The following is a 17,472-nucleotide window of genomic DNA, read 5'->3' as shown; positions in this document are numbered from 1 at the left end:
CCATTTACATGCTAAGCTTATTCAATGTAATTTTGTATATAATTAATGTAGTAATAATATTACAGCAAAGCAAAACATAATAGTATTGTTATATTAAGTATATTTTGTGATATACAAAATGAGATCAAATTAAACTTTTCATATATGAATGGTTTAGTAAAATTTTCAATTATGTTAAAAGCCACAGAAATTTTATCATCTTATAATAAAGTATAGGTAGCACAATGTGATGTGAAACCTAAAGAGATATATATATAAAAAATTGTTTTACAAGAAATACTGTACAAAAAATTCTTATGATGAGACTAATGCAATACAAAATACAAACAAATGACAAATTTAAATGTTTAAATTTTATTACCTTTTACTATGTTATACTTAAAACACAGGCTTGTATGAAACAAAAACTAGTAACTGAATTTTTGTGTCAAGTTGAGAATGCATCATTTTTAAGGAAGAAATATTTAATTGTTTTTCCACACATGTCAAACTGTGATATTTGTAAAAGATTAAAATAAATCTTTATTTTCAATCCTTCACACAGTGTACATGCTTTGATTACTCTCCTTTCTGCATTAATTACCACTTTTATAAACTTATAATGAATTTTATGAAAAACCTAATGATTTTGTTTCAATTAACTAACTGTCATAAATTTTTAATTCATAGATAGTACAAAAGAATGGTCTCTTTCATGGATTAAATAATGCCTTTTTAAACTTCCAGCTCTTGTAAATGTTCTCCCACAGACATTACATGAATATGGTTTTTCTCCAGTATGGATTAAAAGATGATCCTTTAAGTGACTGCCTACTCTAAACTTCTTTCCACACCTGTCACAAGAAAATGGCTTCTCTCCTGTGTGAATCAAGCGATGAATTTTTAAACTTCCAGCATGTGTAAACCGTCTGTCACAAATCTCACAAACATGAGATTTCCACAGATGCCTTTTTAAAGGAATTCCACCCTTCAACTCTCTGTTGTTTTTCATCAAATGATCATTCTCTTCACCCCCTTTATCATTTTCAACTTCACTTTCAACGAAAACTGAAACAATGCTACATTCTTTTGATAAGGTGGGGGATTCGCCTTTCACAACAAAATTTTCCTGGAAAAAAACACAAGCCTCATGTCATAAAGAATGAATGCCACAAAGTAATATTTCAAAATATTGGTTAAAACTTCTTATAAACATAAATATTACACACACATATTTAGAAACTAGTATCAATCTCACTTGCTATATTATAGTTTGGTACTGAATCAGTTAACTTTAGTTCAACAGATGTATTCAAACAATCCTGCTGAAGATATCCTACATCCCTATATAATACATTACTTAAAACCCTAGGTTAAAAAAACTCGCTCATCTTGACATGTCAAATTTTGAAATATTATGTACCAGAAGGTGCTGACTAGTAGAAATAAACTACTTGACTCTACTATTCAGAATCTTTTTTTTTCAGATTTGAAATGCATGTAGTAAGATAAGCTACAGCTGTATATAGCAGTAACAGTATTAGAGGTTTCAGCATTTCCATCTTCTCCATAATCAATATCATACACCTTGTTTTCTTCTACTGTAATGCAATTTTGACCACTTTTAGCATCATTTCTTCACTTCCAATTAATATTTTATTCAAGTATGAATCCAAAGGTAAGGAGCATTTATAAATGTCACAGAGTTCACTTATGAGTATATTTTTCAATCAAAAGAAGCAGCTTTTTAAGATTATATCACTGGATGAGAGTTACATAATCTGGAGTCTCCAATCAGTTTTTTTTCCTAAATTTAGGTAAGTTTTTCACAACTGGGGCTCTTAAAAAGGACAAGTTTTAACAGTCTTAACTTATTACTCATAACACCTAAATACTGTTCTACATTACTATTAGAAAGTAAAAAAATCACCAATTGTATATTAGAGAATAATACTGAAACAAAACTAAAATCTAAATTCCAGTCACAAGAACAAATATGACTCTTCCGAAACAATAAAAAAAAACAAAAAAAGAGCTCTTACTGGGGATATCTCACAAAGTGCTATGGAATTTTGATATTTTTTTCTCGATTCAAAGTCAAATTCACAAGCAAGAGATCTTCTTTCTAACTCAATTTCTGGATTTGTTTCACCAAATAAGTTTTGTTTCAAATCTAAAAAAAATAGTAAAAAAAAACAATATTATAACTTTATAAAGCATATGCTTATAATATTTAAAAAAACAACAACAATGTACAGGTACATAACTTAATAACTTGAATAATGGTGTAAAACAGGTATTACCCATTCACTAAAAATAAAAACTGTTTGTTTCTTATTAAAATTTTGCATATCACGCTTCAAAAGCTATATGTACCAGTCATTCCTAATTTAGAAATAACAGACTAGAGGGAAGGTAACTCATCAATGCCAACTCTTAAGCAACACTTTTCTGTGGGATTCACAGTAACATTATTATACCCCCCCAACTGAAAGGATATGTTCTGTGATGGGTTTTGATCCCACAGTCTGAAAATTGCAAATCAAGCATCCTAACCATCAGGTTTTGCCAGGCCACTGACAACAATGGAATAATCATTATTTTCCATTTTAATGAAGTATATGAAATAAGCTGTTACTCCATTATCTGATATCAAAGCTGGAAATAAAAAAAATTGTATGTCCATTGAAATATTAATTGTGATGTTAATATTTTGCTATACATGCATGTAGTTTAAATCAAATATCTGTAACTTAACCTAAAATAATGAGATCTTACAGCCAAATACAAACTGCATAATTAATAAATGCCATTACTTTAAAGGAATTAATAGTTTTGTTTTGACATGGTAATAAACACATCTATAAACTATTAAGAGATGAGACCCACCTATCACACAGGAAAACATTTAAACTTAGAATCAAGACGACATCCTAAGCCATGAGGACCCTTTCTTCATAAAATTTTAATAAAGAATATTTGTGTTTCAGTGATGACGAGAAAACCCACTTGTAGAGAAAAATATATATGTAAAAATGGCTGGTTTGGGTTGAGGACCAAACTCCTCTACATAAAAAAATTTTCTCAACCCAAACTAGCAGTTTTTACATAAATATTTGTGTTTATTGTTGCTACACAATGGGTTATCTGCACTATCTCCAGTGCAAGGATCACATGCCAGATTTTATTTTTTTATAAAATAATATTAAAGAACAACTTTTTCCTGATTTAATTGATAATAGAAATAACAGACCTGACCTTAGTTTTCAAGACACTAGCAAACAGATGCTAGTTATTATTTTTTTTCCAGAAGCTGGGTAAATCACTATCTCCTGAGTCAACAAAATCAATGGCATCAACTTATATTAAAACAAATATTTTATCATTAAAAGCTGAAAGCTGACAAAGCTTTAGAATAGGCCTATCATTTGTATTAGTCATGAGCTAATTAACAGAAATATGGGAAAATGTACAGTTTACCTAATTTCTATTTTCTTATTATCTTCAAAGAGCAACTACTTGGGCATAGTATTTCTAATCACAAGACCACCAAATTTGCATTACAACAACTGAGTGGGCTTGAGTCGAGCTGGATGGCCCAAATATTAATTGCCTTGGCAACTATTCAAAGTAGTTAAAGCTGTGGTCTTGCTATCACTATTTCCTCATACTTAGCCTGGGTACACCATGCAACTCAAATGGTGACTGGAAAACCAGCTTGGTACCAGCAAGTGAAACAATCTTGTTAATAACAGATACGGTAACCTTCAGCACTCAGAATATTGCAATATAAGTGGCTGAAATACATGTATCAAGAATGTATTAATACCTTAAATAAATAAGAACCTGTAGATCTTACTCCTGAAATGTGTACTAGCTACAGTTGTAACAGCTAAATAGAAACACAAACATCCAATTATCTAGTTTACTATCATAAAGTTCAAGCCATGAATAAACCAGAAATAAAAGTACAATATTAACAACAGTAAAGATACAGTTAAGAACATATATATATATGTTCTTATATATATAATATAATATATATAATATATATATATATAAGATGGAGTAAGCAAGTATGCTAACTACAACTAGTTATTTCACCAAAAACATGCAGTTTCATAATTTTGCAATTTTATCAGTGACAAAGATACAGAATTATCAAATGTACATTAATAACTTTGGCACATTTCTTCGTACTGCAACTGCATCTCAGCTAAAATAAAAATGTTTAAACACATTTCTTTAATCACTGCCATATCATACTCTCTCACAATAGCTCTAAAGGGTGAAACTCTTTTCTAATTACAGTTCTTTTTCCCAAATGTGAATTTACATCTATCAGTCTTTTATTTAACTGTGGTTGCATGTCTCATGGTCCTTTTTTTTAAAACATACATGTAAACCTTGTCTTAAAACAGTAAAAATGAGGTATGCCACTGACTGTAGCTTGGATTATGTGCTCCAAGATTCTCACCAAGTAGAACACTTTCATTAAATTCATTACATCCACATACTATTAATCTTTCATATCAGCATATTTTGAGACTGATAATTTGAGTTTTATTTCTACAAATATTACAAAATAATAATTTTACTGCCTTCTACATCAGACAAGTGGTACTGCCTTTTACTGGAAATATTACCATCAAATGGCTTCTCTACAGCAAATTGTACTTCTACTGTATGAATCAAATTATTTTCTTAAGTTTCTAATCTGTATAACAGCATGTTCACAGGTACGTCACAAATTTCACATCCGTTTCCACTGATTTCTGTGCTGATTATATGATTTTTTTGTATTTTAACAGAATTCACGATGATGTAAATGTATTAAACTTGGCAACACAAGTAGGTCTTGAAGCTATAAAAATTATAAGAAAAAACATACAGTTAAAAGATTATAATCAACATCTCTACTTAAAGAAACTTAAAAATACTAACAAAAAACAAAGTGAAAAATTAATAATCTACAAAAACCTTTCATTTACTCTAAGAAATTGTTTAAAATTACAATATTCAATATTTTATAATTTTATTAAAGGCTTAATCAAAACTATTTATCCAAAAATATAAATAACAAGTATAACATGGTTTTCAAAGATTAATACTATATACTACAAAAATTAGCTATAGAGAAATGGTAAATGATTTCTAACACATAATTTCTGTTCATACATTTTTTTAAATTAAGAAATCATGGAACAAAAACTAATCTGCTATAAGGTAAAATAATCAAATTGTGCTTTATAAACTCATGCTTACACTCAAGTATTTTGTTTTCATACTAATTCCAATGTTTTTTGTTGTTTTTTTGTAATTAATCAAATGGCCATTAGAATATTTCATTGAATATAGCAGATATGGTACGTTGATGTATTCTATATTCTTTTTTGCTCTCATTCTTAAGTGTTGAGAATTGTAGCATATCAGTCTGCATGTCTGTTCTTAACACTGTCTATTCAGTTCTCTTCAAGAGGCTGTAAATCCATAACAAAATACATCATAGGTAAAAATAGATTCTACAAAGGTCAATTATGTAAATCTTTAAAAAAAGAGAGTCCACTGTTTATTATTTACCAGTGGTTAATGTCAGGGGTTTACCTGGCTTTGTTGGGTGAAATAATAAGGCTAAATATAACTCTCAACTATTACCTTGGTTAATATCAGAGGTTTACCTGGCTTTGTTGGGTGAAATAATAAGGCTAAATATAACTCTCAATTATTACCTTGGTTAATGTCAGAGGTTTACCTGGCTTAGTTGGGTGAAATAATAAGGCTAAATTATCTTTCTTTACTCACAAGGGTTGTAGAATGTCCATCAATTAGAATAATCAACTATAGATACTGAAAGGCTAGAATTTAAAATAAGGACCCTCCATTATTTTCTTAGATATCAGTAAATTTGTTACACTCACCACAGAAACTCCTTCCATGTCATGTTTTTAAATTACACATTTTTATTACCACTATAAAGAGCATTCTGTGAAGTACATCTTTATTTTTATCATTGAAATGCCCCATTTCCTAGCAGACTTTATGACCTAGTTGTTTACAGTAGTTAGAAAGTTAGATAAATTATAGTAGTTTTGGGGCACTCTGGTTTAGCATTTGTGTTTTATAATACATATCTGAAAGCTACATTAATCAATAATCATTCTCTGTACAAACACATACTTTCAAAATACAAAAGTTATGAAAGAAAGTAGCAAATCACTTGAGTACAAAATAGCTTCAGTGCCTAAAGTAAGTGCTAAGTATCTTGTTTTTATACAATTTTTATTCATAATTACACATTTTTAACAAAAGAAACTAAAATGTAAAAGTTATTAGGCTAGGTAAGTGAAATTAAATAAAAAAACAAACTTAAATAAAATTTCTCTGCGAGATACACATGCATGCTGATCAGGGGGTTATGAAAGTTTAATACATTGTTTATCATAACTGGAGCTATGTTGTTGTTTTTTTGTTGTAGACTTATTCATTATTTGAGATTCACACATTAATTACACTATGCAACACAAATTTTGTTCCTGGATAGTATGTATTATTTCTTAACTGCTTATGTTGTTAAAGTACAAAAAATGGCCATTATTCCCTTCAAACTTTGTTTTTGTGACTGGCATAATGAAATTTAGAAATTAACTTATTTTCTATGTAAAAATGGGCAAATTTGCACATTTTCATTTACATAATATCTGAATAAAACAACATATGAATCAAGATTTACATGTATTTATACTAAAGTTATACAAAAATGTTTAGAAGTGAGTAGTTTTTCGAGATTTGCAACTGTAATGTAAATCACTTTCATGTATCAGCCCCAAATATAGTCTCCCATTATGTTTTCATTATATGCTCCCAGGTCACAAAAGCAAAGTTTGAAGAGAAAAATATGTCTTTTCCATTTACTTTAGGCATAAGCAATTGGGAAATAACAGTTTTCTGCACAGGAACAAGAAAAAATAAAAATTCTGTTACATAGTGTTATAAGATAATAAAGAGTGGCTTGTCTCGAGTTATTTTTAATTAAATCTGAATCACAAACTTGTGTATAACAATACAAATTGCTTGTTTTTCATTTTTATTGTTATATTCAAAACAAATGTGTCAGAAAGTTGCAGGTGTGAATACATTTGTTGCATGTCTGACAGTAATGATAAATATTTTTTGGAATAATTGATTACTTGCAGGAAATCATTTCTGCATTATGTTTTCAGTGAAAATGTTAGGAAGTTTCACTTTTCTAAAATTATAAACAAGAACATGGGGAAAGAAACCACAATAAAGAAATAAAAAAATTAGACTGCTATAAACTTAGTTAAAAGGTGCAACATAAGTACTGCTGTTTCAATAGACAGGAAGTCTGTGTATTTATTGATGCAGATGGACACATTCATACTGTTTTTTTCTTGGAGTAGAGTTTTTTAGAGTTTACTGTATTTCATGCTGTTTGCGAATGTTATTCAGGAAAATAAACCAATGCAGAACCATTTGGTTAGGAAAACTTAACCAATATTCTATTTAATTCAAACTAGAATGCAACAACAACAACAAAACACACAAAAACAACAAAACGTGTTCAAAACTTTTGGAATTGGAACCAAACCAGAACAGAAAAATATATGAATCACCGTTTTATATACATTTAATAATATTACAAACTTTTACAAACAATCTGCTAAAGATTACAGATTTTGTTAGAACTTTAACAAATTGCCTTTGAAACATGACCTCATTTTCAATTCACAAAAATAAAATCAGAAAAAAATATTTAAAAATGCAATCATAATTTTGTGCTGAAAACCTTGTATTTATTAATACCAATGTATCTTACTAGTTTAAAAAACAACACAATTTTAGCAAATTTTTCATATTGTATTCTATATTATTTTTTGCTCTCATTTTTATGTGTTGAGAATTGTAGCAAATCAGTCTGCATGTCTATTCTTAACACTGTCTATATAGTTTCCTTCAAGAGGATGTAAATCCATAACAAAATACATCATAGGAAAAATATATTCTACAAAGATCAATTATGTAAATCTTTAAAAATGAGAGTCCACTGTTTATTATTTACAAGTGGTTAATGTCAGGGGTTTACCTGGCTTTGTTGGGTGAAATAATAAGGCTAAATATAACTCTCAATTATTACCTTGATTAATGTCAGAGGTTTACCTGGCTTTGTTGGGTGAAATAATAAGGCTAAATATAATTCTCAATTATTACCTTCGTTAATGTCAAGAGTTTACCTGGCTTTGTTGGGTGAAATAATAAGGCTAAATAACTCTCAATTATTACCTTGGTTAATGTCAGGGGTTTACCTGGCTTTGTTGGGTGAAATAATAAGGCTAAATATAACTCTCAATTATTACCTTGATTAATGTCAGAGGTTTACCTGGCTTTGTTGGGTGAAATAATAAGGCTAAATATAATTCTCAATTATTACCTTCGTTAATGTCAAGGGTTTACCTGGCTTTGTTGGGTGAAATAATAAGGCTAAATAACTCTCAATTATTACCTTGGTTAATGTCAGGGGTTTACCTGGCTTTGTTGGGTGAAATAATAAGGCTAAATATAACTAAATTATTACCTTGGTTAATGTCAGGGGTTTACCTTGCTTTGTTGGGTGAAATAATAAGGCTAAATATAACTCTCAATTATTACCTTGGTTAATGTCAAAGATTTACCTGGCTTTGTTGGGCAAAAGGCTAAATATAACTCTCAACTATTACCTTATCTTTATTACAGCTTGAGGTTTCCAACATAATCTGTTCAGCCAAGTCGGTATTTTGACTTGGTGCTGAACAAATAGGTAAACAAATCCAAAAGCATGCAATAATTTGTGTATTGTTTTTGTTCTGCTGACTAGTTTTTTTAAACTTGCTTTTCTTAATTCAAATATTTTCTATAAATTATATGGTTGCTAAACAAACCAAACTCTACTTGTTTTTAAACAAGTTTTGTTTTTGTTGCATTTTGCATATTTAACTAGAAATCCAACAAATCAAAGATGCAGTGAAGCAAAATTAACTATTAATTAGGTTTCACAATAAGTAGAATAATCTAGGTAATAAAGTTAAGAAAAATAGAGTGAAAAAAACAACAGTTACACAGTTAGATAAAAAAAAGTCAAAGTAATTTTAAAAAAGTACAAATTACAGCTCAGCCAATTAATGAAACCATATAAACCAACCGAGTTAATAATTAAGCTGTTATTAATACAATTTTCTAATTAATACCTTCTCTTTATAGCAACAAAAAAAGTAAAATGCTTATTTCAGAATTTGTCATTTAATATCATTCCTAAAATACAGGACTTATTTTTTGTTACTTTTTACCTATTTGTGTAATTTTATTTGCCTTTATTGCTGCCACTGTAAGTAAAAATACTGTCAACTGTCAAGCTAAAACAATTTAATAAAAAATGTACTATTGAAAACTAGATAGAAAATCCTTATTGTCACATAGAATTGAAACAAGTTCTTTTTCTCATTAGTATTCCAAACTGATAATAACATATAATTTTCCTGCAAGAAACATTGTAATGCAAAACAATTATATATTTTTATATCATAAGTGTTTATGACAAATAAAATGGAAAAAAAACAACTACCAAAATAAAAAGGCCTGGAAAGATAGATGCAACATTTAACAATAGACATTATAAAGGCAGAACTTAATACTTTTTAATGTATCACTTTATCTCTTCAAATGTTTAGAAGTTACTTCAAGGCTTCAAGAAGATTTCTCAAAAATTCTTAGCAGTGTGACATCTGTCATAATTCTATAAAAAGCTAGAAGTAATGAGTTATTACCCTTGAAAATGTTGTTAATTTGTTACATTTTTATTAGATAACAGAAAAATATGTAAAACTGTATGTCTTTTAGAATGCACTTGACAAGATCTGTTCAAATTTGATCTCAAATCTTATCACCAGCTTTTGTAAATAACTGAACTTTTCATGATTTTAGTTACATTTTCTCATAAAGTGTTATACACCTGCTGTAGTTTCTTAGATCTTTTATTTCAGTTAGCCTACAAAATGAACAGATCTCATTAAGTGCATTCTAAAAACATACTTTTACATAGTTTTCTGTTAGCTAATAAAAAATATAATAAGTTAACAACATTTTTGAGTAGGGCCATGTTTTTTGCCCACCCCAGTATACACGCACATTCATAAACACTTTTTATAATACACATCTTTTATGTACACAGAAAGCTATGCTGGCATCCATAAAATAACATTAGAATTTGAGCTAAAGTCTAGACTGAAACATAGTTAACACTAATATATTTTCATAACTTACTTTAATATAATTGAAATACATGAAATAAAAAGCATTGTTACTATTAACATCTGATACAATTAATGAATTTCTACCTATGAATTCATCAGTAGTTAATTATATCAGTGTAACAAAAATCAGAAAGATAAATGAAAAGGTTTTAGTTCCCTAAAATTTGATTTCATAGCTCACACTCATATTTTAGTTGAAGATGTTAAGATGTTCGAATACCCTTATTAACCTAAATGTGCTAAACAAATTTTAAAAAATATTTCCAATCAGTAATTTACCCTAACCTTTGATAATTCAGAAAAAATTAGTTTAACATTTCAATGATACAGTAAAATTAAGCAAATATATATTCACAACACATGAAATGTATAACTCTCATAAATAAATACCTATTAATTCTACCAGATTAGTATCATCTGTATAATAAGGATATCAAACTGATGAAGGTGACACTTACATTGTAAAATATTAACAAGGTAAAACTCCCAAAAGTTACTCACAGAAGCATGCTCTCACAATCAGGCATTCGACAGTCAGTTTTTATTTTCTATTCATAAGATGTTCATTTTTTCCCATTTCTCTTAATAAGGAAAACAATGTACCCTATCACAATGAACATTGGATAGTGTTTCAAACAGAGCCTAAGAAGTCTTAAAAAGTAACACTAGTCTTCACATTATTTTAAAAGTTGCCAATTTGTCCCATGCTCCACAGAAATACTTTTATTAAAATAGATTACTAATAAAAAGATTCAAATCCATTTTCATTAAAATGCAGCATTTATAAACACAAAAATTTAGTAAATTTACTCTTTAAAAAGATGAGTCTTACAGTGAAAAAGAGTCACTCAAGTCAGGATCTTAAATCTGTATTGCTTAGGTTGTCCTGAGCAGCTAGGAGGTACAAAGGATAACTAGAATACTTGAAAAAATAATATAATCAGCCAAACAGGTTTATTCATAATTTTAAGCACATGCCTTTCTCTAAAACTACAATTAGATGTTTGTCTTGTGAAAATATCTCCCAAATTAAGCCTCTACTATTATAAAAATCCCTGACCTAATTTTAACTATTATGGAAAATCCCAATTATATTTGATATGAAAAGATTCTCAAACACGTTAATGACATGACTGAAATGAAGAAAGAGGGACAAATACCTTACATTTGGTCACTACAAAGATGGTAATCTCAACTAATCATATTATTTTTACGTGTATTAATACAAAGATTACATACATTTCAGGATCAAAAACTATTGTTTTCAGTCAGTTTTATATACTGTTACAGATATTTGCACATACATATTTGCAGTTGTGTCTTTCTTTAAAAAAATCACATCAACAAAGGAAAAAGGGAATTAATATACATAGTAACATATACATGTTATTTTTGTGGACCAGTTAAACCTTATATTTTATAAACATTATTTAAAATCCCTAATAAAACCAATTAGAAATTTTGTGTAGGACCAGTCAGAAATTTTGCAAATTTTTAGACATTAATTCAAGTACTACTAATATGCAATGCCACTACCTTTGCTAATAATATTAAGTTACTGTTAATTGTTAGCGTTACTGTTATTATTTGCTATAATAATCTAGAACTATTTGTTCTTGTTAGTACTAGTAGCAATTTAACTATTACTAGTTTATACGTTCAGTTATTCAATATCCCTAAAAATGTTGAAACACTTCTGCTTTCAAAAGAATTTAAAAGATAATGAAAATACCAAATCCTACACTAAAACGTTTTTTTTTTTTCAAATTACTATGTTTATCTTAAACAAGTTATCCATGTTATATCGACTGCACTGCCCCCTAGGCTCCAAATTGATTTTTTTAGTTTAAATAGAGGTTCATGCAATCCCAGCAGATCTGTTTGTTTGTTTGTTTGTTTTAAATATTCACACATTGATACACAAGAGTTAGTTGCGAGAGCCGTCATTAACTTTGAACTGATATATTAAAGGAAAGGGATCAGTTAACAACAACGACTACCAGTTTTTGATTTGCTCTAATCGAATAGTAAGATCTGAAAGTTATTTTTGCCCCTCTTCCCCCTTCCAGTGACTCACTGGAATGTATACGGACTTATAACACTAGAAACAGGTTTTCGATACCTGTGGTGGGCAGAGCACAGATTGTCCTTTGTTTAGCTTTGTGTGAACTACAACCAACCAAAAACACAGTTATTCTTGCAATGTTCACCATAAATTGCGTAGCGTGATTATGAAAAGTGAACATGAATAAATGCCCCTCAAATTCCTGGTAGGTTACGCTAATTGCTAATACACAGTCAACCTGAATACCTCGAGAAAAATTTAGTAGCTTCATTAATTATCTTAAATATCTGTATTGGGTATTTTCAACTTGAATAGTACCATTTGTGATACAGTAACAAATTAAGAGATCTATGCATACATACGTGTGTGTGTGTGTTTTCTTATAGCAAAGCCACATCGGTCTATCTGCTGAGCCGACTGAAGGGAATCGAGCTCCTGATTTTAGCTTTGTAAATCCATAGACTTGCCGCTGTACCAACGGGGGACTATTTAGTTTCACAAATTACATAAAATTATTTCCTTACATATATTATCATCTTAAAATAATGGTCAAGAAAATGGCAAATATTCCTTTCCGTCTAGTTTCTTATTAAGCTGCGTCATTTACCTACGGTATCACATATTCCTTCTCGTTGAAAATATTGCTTCAACGTAAGTTATATTACTCAAATATAGACAGGAATCTCAGTTGTGTTGGGTCAAGTGATATCTTGAACTTACAACTTCAATTATTTTTCAATGCTATGTTTTTTGTATGTGGAACATATTCTCACAGTCTCTATTAATGGAGCTATCCTTTATTCACACTCGTAAATTTAATTGTTTTCACATTAATACATTGTAGTTAGTATATTTAGGCCCGGCATGGCCGAGCGTGCTAAGGCGTGCGACTCGTAATCCAAAGGTCGCGGGTTCGCATCCCAGTCACGCTAAACATGGTCGCCCTTTCAGCCGTGGGGGCGTATAATGTGACGATCAATCACACTATTCGTTGGTAAAAGAGTAGGCCAAGAGTTGGCGGTGGGTGGTGATGACTAGCTGCTTTCCCTCTAGTCTTACACTGCTAAATTCTGGACGGCTAGCGCAAATAGCTCTCGAGTAGCTTTGACCGAAATTCACAAAACAAACAATCGTTTTTTATTGGTTGCATGTACTATACTTCTTTTCTTTAAAGTTAGGTCCATGAAATATTAGTGATGCTCAGCATTTTCTTTTCACGCACCACGTGCTTGTCTATGCAAAACGATAAACGTTGTATTGCACTTTCCGTGTCAACAGTGTTATTAAAAAACACAATCATTTGGTGATTTTGAAATAACGTAGCTTATGTTTTCTTGTTCTTAAAATTACTGGCCTGGCATGGCCAAGCGCGTAACGTGCGACTTGTAATCCGAGGGTCGCGGGTTCGCGCCCGCGTCGCGCTAAACATGCTCGCCCTCCCAGCCGTGGGGGTGTATGAAGTTACGGTCAATCCCACTATTCGTTGGTAAAAGAGTAGCCCAAGAGTTGGCGGTGGGTGGTGATGACTAGCTGCCTTCCCTCTAGTCTCACATTGCAAAATTAGGGACGGCTACACAGATAGCCCTCGAGTAGCTTTGTGCAAAATTTCAAAAAAAACAAACAAACAAACTTAAAATTACTAGGATGCGAGATAAAAAGTTATAGTAGAAGGTATACGCAACAATAATTAGGCGATAATTTGGGTATCTGAAATTCTCAAATTAATAAGAAAACTTTTCATGTATCGAATAACAGTGAAATAATTATCGAAAATGTTCATTTGTGGGTGATCCGAAATAATGCGACCCTACACACAACGTGATCGCATTTCGTGGACCCCAACAATTACATTACAATAGGGTTCCACTGCAGCAAAATAGAATTTGATTGTTTCAAGCTTGAAACCAGGTCCCACATATGAAAAAAAAAAAAAATCTCAGTACTTTCCGTCATAAACTGATGATAGAAAATACGTTACTTATTGTTTAAAAAGCTCTGAAAATACAAGTATTATAATTACTTTAAAGTCGAAATATCACTGTTCAACAATTTATATTTTAAAACACAAATAGCAGCAGGAATTATTTTACTGATTTTTTACTAAAGGGCAACAACTACAGATATAAATATGAAACTTTCACCTGAATATATTTTCTATTAGTTTTCAATAATAATTATTTCTTAATAATACTTACTAGTAAAGCAAACGTATTAAACTTCAAACATGCAAGTCTAAATTTTAACCAAACGTATTAACACGTTTTTATTTCATTTCCTCTAGTCATATTCATTGAGTCTGAAATTGGTTTGAAGTGAATTCCAAAGATTTGTCATATTCCTTGGCAGTATCAAAGTAGGGAATTTGATGTTTGATCTCTGAACGACTTGAAACTTATCACTATATCATTTTGTGATCCATTAGTACTTTTTGATCCTCAGAAAAATATCGGGGTTATTCCTATCATGAAGAGTGATGGCTGTCACGTGACAATAAATAAAATTAAAACTGTATCAGATGAGTACTGTCGGTTTATTTCAATCTTTTTCTGTCTTATCGTGTTTTTTCAGTGTAACATTTTTCTTTGAAAACTAGCTGTGCTGCTGAGTTTGGGCCTGGCATGGCCTAGCGCGTTAAGGCGTGCGCTTCGTAATCTGAGGGTCGCGGGTTCGCGCCAAACATGCTCGCCCTCCCAGCTGTGGGGGCGTTATAAAGTGTTTGTTTGTTTGGGACGATCAATAGCCCCCTTTTCGTTGGTAGAAAGAGTAGCCCAAGAGTTGGCTACTCTTTACCAACGAATAGTGGGTGGTGATGACCCCACGGCTGAGCTTCGCCGCGAACCCGCGTCTTACACTCAATCTCATTTTCGTTGGTAAAGAGTAGCCCAAGAGTTGAGGTGATGACTAGCTTCTCCTTTAGTCTTACACTGCTAAATTAGGGACGGCTAGCACAGATAGCCCTCGAGTAGCTTTGTGCGAAATTCCAAAAACAAACAAGCTGCTGAGTTTCTAATTAATAACTTTAGGCTTAAGTAAATAAAAACTTTGAGAATTTTCAAAGGTTTATTTTGAATTTTCGCGCAAAGCTACAAGAGAGCTATCTTCGCTAGCCGTCCCTAGTTTAGCAGTGTAGACTAGAGGGAAGGCAGCTCGTCATCACCATTCACAAACAACTATTGAATTACTTTTTTACCAACGAATAGTGGGATTGACCGTCACATTATAATGCCCCCACGGCTGAAACGGCAATTTTCAATGGACTTTTTGTACTTTACTTCTTACACCTACATCATGGTTTCACACTAATGAATCTGAAATTCAAAGTCATCATATTGTGTAATGCCTTATGCTGGTGAAGCATAACCTATTGAGTGGTAGTTTGTATGCCATTACAATAATACTACGAATAAATTTTTAGACATCTTTCTTTAATGGCCCCATACTACACGTTTTCAATAAGGAGGAACAATAATATCTATACCAGAACTTATCAGGTAGGCTTGGAAAGCAACATGCAGAGAAGTTAAAAACATAATTATCAGTCCTTTTGTAATGAATGTCACACAAACGTGTAATAGGGTTAATTTTTTAAAGTGATAATTACCTGGCAAGCTATGCTGAAAGGCAACATAATTATGGCCCTCAAAATATTTATAGACTCTACCTCTTTTTATTTTCATTTTATGAACAAACTGACAGTGATATTTCAAGTGACTGTATGAGTTCTATAAATACAGATATATAGTCACATCATAATTTACTTTAAAGATGAGGCTGGAGAGAGACAATCTGTCAAACCTAGAAAAAACGTATCCAGTGCTAATGTAGCAGGAATACTATTATCATACGTCATTTAATTGACTACTGGCTGTTCAAAGATATCTTTCACCAGAATCAAGAACGACATTCAAGAAAAAATGTTTGCCACAGAAAAATCTTTGGCTTCCAAATGATTGATCAAAAGCTAATAGAATTACACAGGATTTTAAAGAGTAATGGGTGTCAATTTTCACCATGGACTGATTCATCCAATAGTTACGATTAAGCACCTTCAACCTTCAAGGTGCTCAGATTGCAAAACATGGACAAAAATGACGAAAAGTATGTGACATCCTCTGATGAATCATACTTTACCCTTTCTGTACTGATGGTAAAAAGAATATGGAAAAAATCATCAGGCACTTGACCCTAGTTGTGATATTTTTACAATGCTATCTATTACAGGTGATATGATGATGTAAATAACACTTTTACTGTATAAACACTGTTGCCATTAATGTTCATCCTATACTGCTGCATCTCCACCTTGAAATGCAAGTTGATATTGCAGAAATCAGTTATTCTCATAAAGATTGAAATTGGTTTGAAAAGAATTCCAATGATTGCATTTATCTTCCTTAACTGGCATAAAATCAAATCTCAAAGAGATGTAGAATTTAAAAAATTAAAATTGAACATTATGTTTGTAATACTCATCTATTTTCTATGAATCAAGTACAGTACAGAGAGAATATTATTACTAAATGTATTTCATACTGGTCAAGGATATCAATATGGTGAAAGGTGGTCCAACAAGACATTATGTGTGGGGCCCCTAATGAAGTGCCTTGTCAGTGCCAGAAAAACCATCAACTGTGAATGGCATAAGCTTGTATATATAATTTAATTTGTGCTTCAAATTTAAAAATATATCAATAAACCTTTGAAGAGTTAAACAAATGTTAGTTGGTAGAAATACCATTTTAAATATAATAAAGAAAAAACAGTTTAGGTAGGTCTGTTTGGTTATGATTTTGGAATTAATATGCAATATCTTACTAGCATATTTAGCATTAGTCAGGTCTTTTGTGTAAGATGTGCTATGTGAATAATGATGAGTAGTTATACACTAGAAAAGCATAGTAATACACACACAATTTCTTATCATGAGGACATGTGGATTAAGGCGAGATACTTTTAGGATCATTGTGCTAAACAATGGTGAAATTCTGCTCAAACATCTTATAAAAATAATAAAGCTGTTCTTGTTTTTAAATAAAATGAGAATATTGTGATCTATGTTCCAGTAAACATGAGTGAAAAAGTTTCATCTACTTGTAGGTCAATGAACATTTGTTTCTACACAAT

The 17,472-nt window shown here is 30.8% G+C and overlaps 1 protein-coding gene across 37 annotated transcripts in view; it reads right to left on the bottom strand.

Annotated features, from left to right (window-relative positions):
- LOC143250866 (uncharacterized) overlaps positions 1-12,124 on the bottom strand; it is a 36,648-nt gene extending 24,524 nt beyond the window's left edge. For 2 of the 37 annotated variants that reach the window (XM_076501981.1, XM_076501979.1), the window contains exons 1-2: positions 12,016-12,124; positions 11,116-11,205 (exon numbers count right to left, since the gene is read on the bottom strand). The gene's annotated coding sequence lies outside the window, so the exon portion shown is untranslated. Of the gene's footprint in view, positions 1-843; positions 1,109-2,021; positions 2,153-3,459; positions 3,777-4,625; positions 4,844-5,244; positions 5,460-10,673; positions 10,888-11,093 lie in introns of those variants that run through there. The other 35 variants (XR_013028404.1, XR_013028386.1, XR_013028385.1 and 32 more) reach the window with 35 other exon arrangements.
- Positions 12,125-17,472: the final 5,348 nt, after the last annotated feature.

This window comes from Tachypleus tridentatus, chromosome 5 (genome assembly GCF_004210375.1).
Source record: "Tachypleus tridentatus isolate NWPU-2018 chromosome 5, ASM421037v1, whole genome shotgun sequence".
Taxonomy (NCBI): domain Eukaryota; kingdom Metazoa; phylum Arthropoda; class Merostomata; order Xiphosura; family Limulidae; genus Tachypleus; species Tachypleus tridentatus.
Note: the sequence above shows the minus strand (reverse complement) of the source record. Positions and strands in the feature narration are given on the sequence as shown.